General features: G+C 47.4%; 1 protein-coding gene across 1 annotated transcript in view; it reads left to right on the forward strand.

Annotated features, from left to right (window-relative positions):
• Positions 1-308, forward strand: part of TEX33 (testis expressed 33) — an 11,670-nt gene that overhangs the window by 7,057 nt on the left and 4,305 nt on the right. The window lies entirely within an intron of this gene.

A 308-nucleotide genomic window follows, 5' to 3' on the forward strand; every position in this document is an offset into this window, starting at 1 on the left:
TAAAATTCATCTGCCACTTTCCAGCCAGACACTAAGGGCTTTTCCTGCTTTGGCATTCTGAGACATTTTCAAAGCCACCTTCTCAGCACTCCTAGCAACTACATCGTGCGGTAGGCTGGGCAGGAGCTGTTGCTGTTTTTTTAAAATTTAATAAATTTTTATTGATTTCAAAGAGAGGAAGGGAGAGGGAGAGAGAAACATCAATGATGAGAGAGAATCCTTGATCGGCTGCCTCCTGCACGCCCCCTACTGGGGATCAAGCTCACACCTGGGCAAGTGCCCTGGCCGGGATTCAAAACCATGACCTC

The sequence above is a fragment of the Myotis davidii genome, unplaced genomic scaffold (genome assembly GCF_000327345.1).
Source record: "Myotis davidii unplaced genomic scaffold, ASM32734v1 scaffold514, whole genome shotgun sequence".
NCBI lineage: Eukaryota > Metazoa > Chordata > Mammalia > Chiroptera > Vespertilionidae > Myotis > Myotis davidii.